The sequence below is a fragment of the Setaria viridis genome, chromosome 9 (assembly GCF_005286985.2).
Source record: "Setaria viridis chromosome 9, Setaria_viridis_v4.0, whole genome shotgun sequence".
Lineage (NCBI taxonomy): Eukaryota > Viridiplantae > Streptophyta > Magnoliopsida > Poales > Poaceae > Setaria > Setaria viridis.
In genome coordinates this window covers 17301290-17313695 of record NC_048271.2, presented here as the reverse complement: position 1 = coordinate 17313695, position 12406 = coordinate 17301290, and positions in this window count along the sequence as shown.

Below are 12406 nucleotides of genomic sequence, written 5' to 3'. Positions count from 1 at the left end.
AGGAGCAAACCAACACCCAACAGCAACCTATTGCTAACACAAATGCAGCAGGTGATCAGCGCCAGCAACCGCGCAATGACCACGACAACGCCGACCAAGGTGGCACTCGAGAAAAATGCAGGCGCCCTGTACGTGCCCACAATCTACTAGCCGACCTCGAGCAGGCCGCCCACAATGTCTTCGCCACACCCCAGGCCAATCTGGGGGCTACCTTTGCTGAGCTAGAAATCTTTCCAGATTCAGATCAAATACGACGGAGTCAGGCGCGACTCCAAGTCGCCAATGCCTAGATCGAGGAGTAGATCAACAACCGACTGGCACATTCTTGGTCCACATCTTCCAGGTACTCTCGAACCTGCTCTGGGCAAAGCAGATCTGACCACCGCCGAGACGACCGCCCAGGTGGTTGGCTGGAGCCAATCCACGAAGAAGAGGTAGAGCAAAATGCTATCCAGCCTACAAACCCACATGTCAAAATTGACGCCAATCCACCGGTGAATAACAACGCCAACCCGCCCGTCAACAATAACCGACAGCGCGACAACAACGATAACCGCCATCATGGTGGGAGAGGCGGAGCTGACGATCATGGCCGAACATGACGGCAATGTGATCTTCGTGATGAGCTTCGTGATCTTTATGAGAACCATGACATCCGTGCCGACCTCAATAATCGCCACAATGAGCACGACGAGAATGAGCTCTATCTCCGTGCCGAGTACGATTGCGACTATGGCGCTCCTGTGCCCAACCGCGATGCAGAGCGTGAGGATTGACATCACCAGGATGATCAGATGTGTCATCGCGCCGACTACGACCGTGCGTACAACACCCCTGAAGATGCCTACAACCCGCCTAGATGCAACTACGACTACATGTATGGTGCTCCCGAGGATGCCTACTACCCGCCCAGACACAACTACATCGGACACAGTAGGGCTCCTCCCGTCCAGTACTACCTTGACGATGACACGGCAATCAACAGTTTTGCTGCTTTCACCCCACGCCTCAAGGCTGTTGATTGGCTGGCCACATTCGAGCCGGTCATCAACAAAAAATATGATGGTCGATCTGACCCCACCATCTGGCTCAAGACATACAGTACCGTGGTGATAGCCGCCAATGGCACCTACGACGAGATGGCCGCCTACTTCCCAGTGGAGATGGGTCCCACTCCACTCCTGTGGTTGGAGAATCTTCCTCCGAAAACCATCGACAGTTGGGGTCATCTCGCTAGAGCTTTCACCTAGAATTACCAGGCCACCTACAACTGACCTGGCAATAGGGAAAAACTTGGCCAAGTCCGCCAAAAGATAGGCGAAACTATTCGAGAATTCGCCAACCACTTCTTCGAGAACCGCAACAGATTGACTGGCATCGAAGACCGTGATAGCATCTGGTATTTTTGCTTCGGCTTGACGAGCCACCCCATGTTTGAGAAGTTGTATGAGGCTGCCCCAAAGACAGTTAGGCAGATGATGGAAGATGTCAATAGACAAGCTGACATCGAAGAGGCGACAAAAGTTCAGTTCCAGAACATTAAACACCGCCCGGCTAACGACTATGATCATCCAATCCATGACGAACCCCAAGCACGCCCAAAGCCCCGACTTCAAAAAAGGGCCCTAGAGGTCTACGTTGCTTAAGGGGATCTCGCCAGGCCGACCACTTTCAACCAAGAAGAATTTGATGGAACCCTTAGTGCTCCATGCCCCTTCCACACGAACGCACATCATACTCTCCGAGATTGCGTAGTCCTGAAGAAAGAGCTCGGTGCCCCGGGGGAATACAAGCGACCTCGCTGCAACGACTATTGCCGGGAAAACAACAACAAGCATCAATCGTGACGATCACTACAACGACAACCAAGACTACCGCCATAACGACCGTGACAACCGCAACAACGGTGACCATGACGACCGCAATGGTCGCTATCATGACAACCGCGATGATCACGATGATCGCAGTAATAGCAGGCACGACAACCGTGATAATCAGAACAGACAGGAGCGCCGTGACCAACCACATCAAGACGCGCAACGGCCCGGTGCTGACTAGAGCGGAGACTTCCAGCGACTGGAGCGCCAAGTCAACATCATCATGGGTGGTCATAACGCCTTTTGTAGCAACCGCCAACAGAAGTTACGCCAGCGAGAGGTGCACTATATCTCTATACAGCTGGTCTAGTATCTGCGCTGGTCAGAACAGTCCATAACTTTCTCCAGGCAAGATTATTGGGTCCACAACCTAGATCTTGGGTCCTACCTGCTGGTGGTGTGCTTGACCATAGATCGGGCCCTACACCCCAAGGTGCTGATTGACGGTGGCAACGGCCTCAACATCATCTTCACCGAGATCTTGAAGCGTATGGACTTCGACTTTGAGTAGCTCCAGCCCTGTGAAGAATCCTTCTATGGCATCGTCCCTGTCAAAGGATCTGACCCCATTGGCCGAGTTGTTTTGCCGGTCATTTTTGGCACACAGGCCAATTACCACACGGAGCATCTCACGTTCGAGGTAGCAAACTTCAAGACTTCCTACCATGCTATTCTTGGCAGGCCTTTGCTGGTGAGGTTTATGGCAATCCCACACCACACTTACATTGTCCTCAAGATGCTGGCCCCAAATGGATTCCTCTCCATCTATGGCGATGTGGAGATATTGTACAGATGCGACACCGAAGCAGTGCAACTTGCAGAAGCCCTCAAGTTATCAGCTAAGGCTACCGCTATGGTAGCCAAGGCCCAGAAGATAAGCAAGGACGAGCTAATGATTCCTGAGAAGGAGCCAACCTCCACGGCACTGCAGCCTAACCCCAGAGTCAAGAAGATTTGCCTCAGCCTTGAAGACCCGACCAAGACGGCCCTCATAGAGGCCGACCTCTCAGAGAAATAGGAACTCGCGCTCACCAGTTTCCTCCAGGAAAACTCAGACATATTCGCATGGAAGCCCTCTGATATGCTCGGTGTCCCGAGGGAGCTGGCTGAGCACTCCTTGGACTTGAGCAGGACTGCACAGCCGGTCAAGCAAAAACTTCATCGGTTCCCCCACGATTGCAAGGAGGCCATTAGGGTAGAATTAAATAAACTCCTAGCTGCCGGATTTATCCGTGAATGTAAGCATCCTGACTAGTTAGCAAACCCAGTCCTTGTAAGAAAGAAAACCGATGAATGGAAAATGTGCATTGATTACACCGACCTGAACAAGCACTGCCCTAAGGACCCCTTCCCTCTTCCGCGTATGGACCAAGTCGTAAACTCTACGGCGGGGAGAATCCTGCTCTGCTTCCTCGACTGCTACTCGAGCTATCACCAAAGTGCCCTTGATCCGGCCGACCAAGACAAGACGGCGTTCATAATGCTCTTCGGCATCTACTGCTACAACACCATGACCTTTGGGCTAAAAAATGCCGGCACCACCTACCAGAAGGCAATCTAGGGCTGCCTCACAACACAGCTACTCAGGAACATCGAGGCTTATGTTGACAATGTAGTTGTCAAGACAAAGGATGAGGAAAGCTTCATAGCTGACCTCGAGGAGACCTTCAACAGCCTCCGAGCCTACCGCTGAAAACTTAACCCAGGCAAGTGTGTCTTTGGTGTTCCGTCTGGAAAGCTCCTGAGCTTCATGGTCCGCCAGCGAGGCGTCGAGGCCAACCCCATCAAGGTGGATGCAATCATAAATATGATGAAACCATCTAACAAGAAGGACGTCATGAAACTTACTGGTATGATGGCAGCCCTTAGCCGCTTCATTTGCAAACTTGGATAAAAAGGTCTACCCTTCTTCAAGCTCCTTAAAACAACAGACAAATTTGTGTGGGATGACGAGGCCAGCAAGGCACTCGAAGAGCTCAAGGCTTTCCTCACCACACCTCCCATCATGACGGCTCTGGCCGAGCAATAAAGGTTGTACCTCTACATCTCCGCAACAACACACGTTGTCAGCACCGTGCTAGTTGTGGAGCACTAGGAACCCGGTCATGCTTATGTGATGCAACGACCGATGTATTACATTAGTGAAGTCCTTAGAAATTCCAAGATCCGTTATACCCAGGTTCAGAAATTGCTCTATGTGGTGCTGATGTCATCAAGAAAGTTGCATCACTACTTCCAGGCGCACAAGATCTGTGTGGTATCCTCGTTCCCTATTGGTGAAATTCTCCACAGTAGGGATGTCAACGACTGAGTTGTCATGTGGTCCATGGAGCTAAGCGATTTTGACCTTGATTTCTGCCCAGATCATGTGAACAAATCACAGATCCTGGCTGACTTTATGGTAGAGTGGACGGAGATCCAGAAGCCGTCCTCCCTTGAGAGGCTAGAACACTGAACCATGTACTTTGACGGTGCCCTAAACCTCGAAGGAGCCGGTGCAGAGGTCCTCTTCATATCCCTAAAAGGCGAGCAGCTCAAGTATATGCTCCAGATCCACTACAAAGCCACCAACAATGGCACCGAGTACGAAGCTCTCATCCACGGCCTCTGCATCCCCGTTTCCCTCGGAATCAAGCGCATCCTTGCTTATGGCGACTCCAAGGTTGTAATCGAGCAAGTCAACAAGAACTAGGATTGCACCAAGGAATCCATGGACGCTTACTGCGCGGAAATCCACAAGCTTGAGGCCCACTTTGACGGTCTCGAGTTCCATCATGTCCCCAGGGACCATAACGTCACCGCCAATGTCCTGTCCAAGCTCGGCTCTAAGCGTGTGCAGGTTTCGGTCGGCGTATTTGTACAAGATCTCCGGAAACCTTCCATCAAAATCCTAGACCCGGACCAAGCCAACGACGCTGGCACTCAAGCCCCGGCTGACCCTAAACCCACTGACATCATGATGATTGAGGCAGAAGAAGATTGGTGCGCCCCATTTATAGCCTTGATCACCGACCAGATGGCGCCAGAAGATAAGATAGAGCATGAAAAACTAGCTTAGCGGAGCACAAACTACGTTGTCATCGGAAATGAGCTCTACAAAAAAGCTGCATCTACAGGAATTCTGATGAAGTGCATTCTGCGCAGCGAGGGTATTGAACTCTTGCATCAAATTCACTCAGGAACATGTGACAACCACACCACCTCGGGCACTTTGGTCGACAAAGCCTTCCGCTCTGGATTTTACTGGCCAATAGCGATAACCGATGCAAAGGAGCTCGTCCAAAGATGCAAGGCTATCAATTTTTCTCCAAATAGCAGCACCTTCCAACTCAGGCCCTGCTCACCATCCCACCATCCTAGCCTTTTGCATGCTGGGGGCTGGACATGGTCAGACCATTCAAAACCTCTCCGGGCGGCTACACGCATATTTTCGTGGCGGTTGATAAATTTACAAAGTGGATTGAGGTCAAGACTATCACCAGCATCGAGTCGGCTAAAGCAGCTCAATTTGTGGAGGAAATCATGCACCGCTTTTGAGTGTCTAACAGAATCATTACTGACCTTGGCGCACAATTCACAGGTTTCGAGTTCTAGGACTTTTGCCAAGACAACCTCATCGATGTATACTACTCCTCAGCAGCTCACCCGCGCTACAATGGTCAGGTGGAGCGCGCAAATGGGATGGTCCTCCAGTCCCTCAAGTCACGCATCTTTGATGACACGTCCAAATACGCTACCAAGTGGCTACATGAGTTCCCCATGTCATCCGGGGCCTGCGAACACAAAAGAGTCGGGCTACCGGCTACACCTCTTTCTTCATGGTGTACGGCTTAGAGGCCATCCTACCATCTGACGTGGCCTTTGGCGCCCCACGTAACTAAAACTATGAGTAGGGCGAGGCAGAAAAAAGTCGGCGGGTCGACATCGATAGCCTTGAAGAGCATCATGTGGTGGCCCTTATCCAGCATGCACAGCATGAGCAGCAAATATGGTGCTATCACAATCGAAATGTCAGGGAACGCTCCTTCAACGTTGGTGATTTGGTGTTTCACCGGGTCCAGTCCACCAAAGACATGCACAAGTTGGCCGCCCCTGGGAAGGCCCCTTCATCGTCAAAGAAGTCATCCAGCCAGGCATCTGCCGACTACAATGGGCAGACGGCTCCAGCCTCCCAAATCCGTGGAACATCGAGCATCTACGGCGCTTCTACCCTTAGATATATAAAGCTATGTACTCTGTTTCTCTTTTATATTGAATAAATAAAACCCCTGTGGTCCTTTTCTACGTACCTACTGCCTTACTATTCTCCTTCCCGAGCTGTTCCTAACACTCGGGGGCTGTCCGACCTATTCAGCAGCCCGCTCGGTCATAAGCTCATGGGCTTCCCACTGGAGCCGACCTCTGGGTCACGCCATTCTCTCCTCCCCCTCTCAAGGCTATAAGACTAACTCGTGTGGTCGGTGTCCTAGCTAGCGAAACCTAGACAACCTCGCGTTCACCTCACCTACAAGCTCAAGATCCGGTCTCAGCAGGACGCTGGTCAGGAGAGGCTAGGTGCTTAGAAGCAACAGGCCTCAGCTAAACGTTGTCCTATCGTATACACCAAGGGAGGGATGGAGTTTCCCTTCATCAAAATAATTAAAAGCATTGCATTCAATGATTCACCAAACATTTTGATACACCTTAAATGTTTTCCCTACAGGTCCAGGTCATTCACAATGGTTTCTGCCGCATCGTGATATTGCTCGGCTAGCTCGGGAATCCACTCCTCGTTGAAGTCGGCCGCAACTCCTGTCACAGCGCGCTCCAACTCCAGCTTGGGGAAATGCAATAGTATGAAAGCAAAGGTGCTCTTAATGCACTCCACAACAGTTTCTTTCAGCAACGTCTTGAGTCGACCAGGTGCGGCCTTCAAACTGCCCAAAAGTGGCGTTGCTGCGGATGGGTCAACGTCTGGTTGGACCATGTCCATCACATAGCCGGCTGCCTTCCGTAGCTCCTGAAGCTCTACCTCTTGCCCTGCAATTACACGTTGGTCATTCTGAAGATTACTTACAGCAGCTTCTAAGCAATGCTCAGTTTCCTTGCGCGCTTTGGCTTCATAAGCCAGCTTCTGCGATACTGCATACTCATGCTTGACCGCCGTGTCATGCTCTTGTTGGAGACACGCATTGGAGTCCTCGCACTCCTTGAGGTTCCGCTAGAGTCTGGCTACTTTCATCATGGAATCTGCGTAACCAACACATGATCGCATCAGCTTCAAGGTTACCAAAGAAAAAATTGATTAAAATAGGTCAGCACAATTTACCTTTCATGAGTGCATCAGTCACTTTCTTCTCGAGGTTCTGCCGAGCTAGCTGGTCGTCGACATCCTCTTTGGCCTTCTCGAGCTTGGCCTCCAGGTGCTCCGCCTTTAGGCGATAGTGCTCGGCCCTCTGAGTACCCTTCGCCCTCTTCTACGCTCAGGCGGTCAGATTCTGTTTGCACTGCAGCAATCAGAGTCCTGTAAAGAAATTTGAAATCAAATGACAATCGTCTGGTGTACTTACATGGATCAGCTCGCTAGCATCCAAGGAGAGTTTCTGCAGGTTGAACATGTCTTCCTTGTCCCACGCCATGTCTCCTGCCAGATCGTCATCGAAGAACGCCTCAGGGTTAGACTCTTCATGAATCACACCGAAGTCAATTTCCTCGGCAGTCATCCCCGACGGCGGGTCATCATTGGGTAGCTCATCATACGGAGGGTCAGCTCTAGCCTCCTCAGCAGCCTTCTTCTCGGCCTCGGGGTTGACCCGAGCATCCTCCCCTGCCTTCTTCGTGACCTCGGGGTTGACCATGGTGTCGTCGGCAGCCTTGGAGCTGACCTCATCCTGTTGCGGTGGTGGACTCGAAGCAACTTCTTCAGTGCGACCACCCTCAACAACTCCGACCTCCATGGCCGACAGCTAATCCTCACTACAACCGTTGGTCGCCCCGGTCTGGGCTGAGCAACTGGTCAATTGTACGCCACCATCATCAGATCGCACGCCAGTCCTACATCACCGACACAACAAGCAACCCACACAAGTTTAGCAGGTAACCACAACTACAACACGAACATCACGAAAAAGCAATACTTACAGGGTGCTTTTCCTATACTTTTGGTACTTGGGGTGCAACGGTGGCGGCGGCACCACTGTATCTTCGCCGGAGCCCGCCGAGCATCTTCACCTTCAACGCCGCCTTAAGGCGTGCCGCGTCAGCCGCGGTGGTCTCCTCAAGCTCTGACTTCTTGTTCTTTGCAGCCGGGGTCGGCACGTCGGACTCTGCCTCACTCACCGACCTGGTTGAGGCAGCAATACTCGATGCGGCTTTCTCCTTCTTGCCGGCCATCACCTTCCTCTTCCCACTCGGCTGAGGTGCCTTGGGAAGGGCCCGCTTGCGCACGGCCTACCAGGTCTGCCATCCAACTTGCTCGGTGCACTGATTCTGGCCGGCCTCTTTTGTCGTGCTCACAACTGACCCAAAAGAGGACTCCGAGTCCAAATCAAGGTCGGCAGGCGGTGCAACCGACACATCGGTCAGACAGATCTTGGGTGGCCTCGCCTCGACCCCTCTAGGCAGTGGGACCAGGAAAAAGTAAACAAATACGTCATCCTGGTCAATTCATTGCTTCAAGATAGAAACATCACAAACAGATAGACACTACATTAAATCAATGCTGACGACAATCTTACCGGGTGGGTGATGGCCTTTTCAACAAGAAGGCTTTAGAGACGTTCCTGTTATTGATGACACCGTTGAAGAACTCACACACCCTGTTGATGACCTCCTCGTTGGGCACCTTGCCATGGACCTCCCAGGTCGGATCCTCCAGTCCCGAGTACTCGTACGACGGATGCACTTGGTACTTGATTGGTTGCGTTGCCCTCTGACAGAAATTGATACTAATGGTCGTGGCTATTAGTCCTCGTGCCTTCAGGTCAGCGATCTTCACCAGCAATTCATCCACTTGGACCTATTCCTCCGAGGTGGGAAGATTTGACCACTCGGACATCGACACTGGCCCGTACCCCGTGCGCGGTGGTAGCTCGGGATGCTGATTCACAATGAGGAACCACTCAGCATGCCACCCCTTATTGGACTCCCTCAATTGCAGATCAAAATACTCTTGCATCCTCTTGGGTCGTAGCGAGAAACAACACCCCCAATAACCCAATATTTTCCCCCTTAGTAATCACGTGTTTCAGTTGATATAAGTGGCGCCACAGATGAAAATGGGGGGATACCCAAGAACGCTTCACACAGATGGATGAAGACGGAGATGTCCAAGATTGAGTTTGGATTCAAGTGCACCAGTTCAATCTTGTAGTAGTTGAGGAGGCCGCGGAAGAAGTCTCCTGTGGGGATCCCGAATCCACGCTCGAAGAACGGCGTGAACACCACCGCCTCCGCTGTGTCCTCCGATGGGAACTCCTAACCGGCGGTGGGCTTCCACTCGAGCAGCGCTTGCGGACCGAGGAGGCCACGGTCGACGATTGGATACACTATTGCATCGTCATGGACTTCATCCACACCAAGGAAGGCGTCGGGGCATTGGGTTGTGCCATCTCTTCGAGCTCGAGGCCTTGAGATGTAGATCTAAAAAGGACTAGGGTTTTACTGCGCATATAGCGACGCAGCGGCGGCGCGGCAGCTCAGGCGGCAGCAAAGGCGTGTGCGCGAGCAGAATGAGGATTGCGGCGGCGCTGCCTAGGGTTCACGAGCGCGACGGCGAAGTGCTCAGTGGGCTCAAGGCAGAGGCACTGAGAGTACTAAAGATAAGAATGACAACGGCTCTGTACCCCTCGTGCCTTTGAAGGGGATGATGCCGTGAGTTACGGACGGAAATCGCAGGCCTTCCGTTATCGCGACGCAACGTGCCAGGCAAAATTTGCGGGTCTTCCCGTTAACGCCGCATGCATGGGACGGAATCTATGAGATCTCTGTTGCATTTTTAACAGCGCGTCTTCGTAGCTCTGCCAGTTCTCATCCTCGGGGGCTGGGCATCTAATTCTACTCGGTGCGTCTCCGTGGCTCCGCTAGTCCTCGTCCTCGGGGGCTGGGCGCCTAATTCTACTCGGCGCGCCTCCATGGCTCCGCCAGTCCTCCTCCACGGGGGTTGGGTGCCTAATTCTGGTTGGCGCATCCTAGTGGCTCTACTAGTCCTTGTCCTCGGGAGGCTGGGCACCTAATTCTTCTCGACGTGCCTCCGTGGCCCTGCCAGTCCTTATCCTCGGGGGCTGGGCACCCAATTCTACTCGGCTTGCCTCACCGGCTCTGCCAATCCTCGTCCTCGGGGGCTGGGTGCCTAAATCTGGTCGGCGCGCCCCAGCGGCTCTACCTGTTCTCGTCTTTGGAGGCTGGGCGCCTAAATCTACTCGGCGTGCCTCCATGGAGGCTGGGCGCCTAAATCTACTCGGCGTGCCTCCATGGCTCCGCCAGTCCTTGTCCGTGGGGGCTGGGTGCCTAATTCTGGTCGGTGCCCATAGCTTCAAATCATAGTTATCACATGTCACACCCCATAGGAAGCCAAGATTCAAATAGATTTTGTAGGGCTTATGAGTGAAAAATGTTTTAAACATTATTTCAAAAGAATACACCAAAAAGTTCTTTTCCATCGACATTTTGTCAATTGGTTTCGGGTAGTTGACATCACCTATCCTAGCAAATATAAAAATGTCCAAATCATAATTGTCACAACCCGGAGGAAGTTAATATTCAAATAGATTTTGTCAGCTTTATGGGTTTTTATTCCATAAGGAAGCAGGTCAATATTAATTTGTCCATAACATACGGGAAGAGGACATGATCGATTACTTTTGGGACTCACAAATGATGCAATTTATATTCCCCTTACACTTTTTCATCTTAAGCGTCACACCAGTTCGAAGGTCGTTCGTTTTACTTGTCACATAATAAACAAATTTCAGTTTCAAGGGCATTCTATTGCACTAGAGTTTTTGCATCCTCCTATTTACAAAACCCCTAAAAAGACAAGAAACCGTAATTGATTTAGTCATATAAATCACATATTGCAATGGCTAACTAACTTTATGTGTCTCCCCATTGGATTGTATCTAGTTATTCGACGGGGTATCCAAGACCTCCTTAGGTCTAAATGCCTTTTTTGAACTCAAATGTTCCATTCATCTATGTCCCAACTATCACTAGGCAGCACTCAAGAGTCTGGGGAATTCTACTTTCAGTGGGATATCCATTCCAGCCATACATCATCATAGAATAAGACATTCTCGCAGCTACGTATATAGAAGTGAGCCCCAAACAGAATTGTTTGTGACTTTTTTCTTGGAGGAAGAAAGTGGGCCAAAAGTTTTTTGTGTCAAGTCAATAAAATAAAATTGGGTCTAATGGAGAGCAGTTGTGAGTGAGAATTTTCATTTCCACTTTGTTCATACTCCCTCATTTTAAAAATATAAGATATTTTAATTCTATCCTAAGACAAACTTTATTTCATGATATATTTAATAAAATTATTTGATATTATAGATGTTTATATACGAAAATAATTCGTCGCACGTCCTAGCTATCGTTTGCAGTCACGGCTCTTGAAGATTCGCGCACGCAACAAACGGCGTGACCCGACGTCTGGACCCAACGTCGCCTGCTCCCAGTCCCAGGCTCCCAACCTCCCTTGCACCCAATGAATTCCAATTTGCAGGCGCCATCCGACTCCTTAATTCCCAGGCCACGCAACCCAGCATGGCCGGCGGCCGCAAGCTTCGCTCCTCCCCCACATCGGACGGCCTCTACAATCTCGAACGCCACACCATAGTCCTCGACGCCGGCGCTGAAACACCTCCCCCCCCAAATGGCTGGGTTGCCTGCCGTGGCCACAGCCAATAGATAGAGGTGACAATTAAGGAAGAGAAAGGAGATGTTGCGTCTGCGTCGGCGAGCTCCATTGATTTGGACCCGTCGAGCTCTCCTCCGGCAGCACGAGCCCACCTTGCCGCTGGCAGGCTGGCCCGCACCATGGCTTCGTTGCCACCCCGCACGCTTGCCTGTACGCCACCATGGGCGAGCCGCGGCCTCACCTCCTGCTTGAGCCGTCGCCGCGATGTCACGGCGCGCATGCCGCGCCTAGCAACCGTGGGCGAGCCGCTCTACCGCCGGCCGCCTGCAGCGCCACGGCCTCGCTGCCGCCCAGCACCGTCACGCCGCTCCTTGTGAAGACCACTACCGATCGGCAACTCTGGTGAGGAGAACACCCAACGCCTCCGGGGCCTTGTTTAGTTGCCCAACTTTGGAGATGCAAAATCACTGTTGTAGCACTATAGCATACTGTAGCATTTCGTTTGTATTTGTGAATTATTGTCCAAATATTGACTAATAGGCTCAAAAGATTCATCTCGTAAAGTACAACAAAACTGTGCAATTAGTTTTTGATTTCGTCTACATTTAGTACTCCATGCATGTACCGCAAGTTTGATGTGGTGGGAAATCTTCTTTTTGCATAGTGTCAAAGTTGGGAGTTTGGGGGAACTAAA